The sequence below is a fragment of the Budorcas taxicolor genome, chromosome 20 (genome assembly GCF_023091745.1).
Source record: "Budorcas taxicolor isolate Tak-1 chromosome 20, Takin1.1, whole genome shotgun sequence".
NCBI lineage: Eukaryota > Metazoa > Chordata > Mammalia > Artiodactyla > Bovidae > Budorcas > Budorcas taxicolor.
This window is the reverse complement of record NC_068929.1, coordinates 11,700,880-11,703,023: the sequence shown is the minus strand read 5'-3', so window position 1 is coordinate 11,703,023 and position 2,144 is coordinate 11,700,880. Positions and strand designations below refer to the sequence as shown.

The window sequence follows — 2,144 nt, the reverse complement described above, 5'->3', positions numbered from 1 at the left end:
TTAAATAAAACAGTTAATAGCAGACCTCATAAAATAGTTGTGGGTGCTTTTGGTCCCTCGGTGTGCCAAGGGACAGTCCTCAGTGCATTTCTACTGTGAACATACACACATGCTGGCTCCTACGGGAGGCCTGGTTCCTTTACTGTTTACTAGCTGTGTGCGTCTTGCACTTCTCTGGGTGTCAGTTTCCTTGACTGTCTGATGGATACACTCAGCCGTCCTCCCAGCTCTGACGGACTCCTACGTGAAGCCAAGGAGGTGATGTGCAGATGCATTTTGGATCTGTTAAAAGCTTTCCGCAAATGTATAATGAAAATGACTGAAAAAATTCTTGGAGAGTGTTTTAGCAAGTGCCTGAGGCGGTAGAATCAAAACTCCTCAATTTAATTTTTTTTTACTTTTAAAATAATTTTGGAACAAAATCCAAGGGTTGGATCTGAGTCTGTGTGTGGTAAGGAACTTGGCCAACTTTCAGGTTTAAAAATGACAGAGGACTCCAAGATGGCGTCAGTCGTACCACTGAAGGAGGAGAAGCTCCTGGAAGTCGAACTAGGGGAGCTGCCGAGCTGGATACTGATGCGCGATTTCACCCCTTCAGGCATCGCTGGAGCGGTTCAAAGAGGTTACTACCGGTATTACAACAAGTACGTGAACGTGAAGAGAGGGAGCATCGCCAGGCTCTCTCTGGTGCTGGCGGCCTACGCGGTTTTCAACTACCGCGGTTCTCACCAGGAGCTCAAACACAGCGGCCACGCAAGTACCACTGAAGAGGGCGCGCTCTGCATTCCTGATCGTCACCTTTGCCCGGCAGCCCTGAATCCTTTCATATCCTAATGGAGAATTAACACCCAATAAACAATGACTGGTAAAAAAAAAAAAGATGACAAACTGTTACCCTGTGGGATGGCCGTTGGCCCACTGGCTTCCCAGTCCTGCTCAGCGGGCAGAGCCCAGGTTGCGGGGAAGCCCACCGAAGAGCAGCCTCATCTTTCTCCCGGGTGGCAGGCACGTGGGGACTCCCTGACATAAACCCCTTTCTTCAGGCAGCCAAGCTTCAGAGGCCTCGTGGTCTCCAAAATGAGCCCTTGAGGCTGCGGGAAGCTTGTGACTCAGGGACGCAGTGGGGAGCAGACCCGGGGCCCCTCAAAGCGGGAGAACTCTTCCAGGGCTTCCTTCCTTGGGGATTCCTCTCTCCGTCTCCTCTGGATGGCCCCAAATTGGAATAATCTTCCCCAGGTCCAGACTATTTGTCTGACAGAAGGATTATAAGTGTGTGTGACCCTGGCACCGGGTGATGTAGAAAATCTGACCTCCGGGACCTGTGAGCTGCAAAAGATCTCCTTCGGTCATGATCATGGAAAGTCGTTTTTAGCAGCAATGAAAATCATGGCTGCTTTCTATCACTAGTAACTAGGTTAGCCTATTTTAGGGCAAAAACTTAATTGGAGACGATATGTGTTTATGCATATAGTTAACTTTATTAAAATGTCTTTATAATGAAACTATTATATAATGTGTGTATACATGTGTGTGTCATGTTCATACATCAATATAAGCATATTGACATTTATGGGAAGTTTTGATTACTGGAAGTGACTGGCAGTGGATGTACCTGAGCCATTCTTGTGCAGAATCTTCAGTCCCTGGGAACCCCAAGGACCTAAGTATGACCCAGGCAGCTGATTTAACACCCACCAGCTTGGTTACTCAGGGTTTACCTGCAGCTGCCCTCCAGGTAAAGTTGTCCAGGAGCCAGAGTTTGGAAAACCCCTATTGATACTTTAGGTGCCTTGAAGCCATTGGCTGAAACACAGAGAAGGTATCATTGGGTGGCTCCGGGATGTGACCCAAATGTTCTTGTTTTGCAAAACTATTTTATTTATTTTCCAAAAAATTAGAAATGCCACCTTTTTTACGACTCAGATCTGAAGGCATGTCCTTCGCAGTGGAGGAAGCAGAGACTTCCGTCACCTGTAGGAGAAGGAACAGGCCTGACTGTTCTGATGCACAGTGATTTATTGGGGTTACAGAACATGCTGGAGCGAAGCGAGAGCTCTCTGAGGGACAGCTGCGCTGAGGCTCTGCCATCTTGCCTCATTAAAGACTGCGCTGTGAATGCTTGTGAAAGAGAGGGAGAGGGGAGG

At 47.9% G+C, this 2,144-nt stretch overlaps 1 pseudogene; it reads left to right on the top strand.

The window, feature by feature from the left end:
- Positions 1–501: 501 nt before the first annotated feature.
- On the top strand, positions 502–767 carry LOC128066220 (ATP synthase subunit f, mitochondrial-like; annotated as a pseudogene).
- The last annotated feature ends 1,377 nt before the right edge of the window (positions 768–2,144 follow it).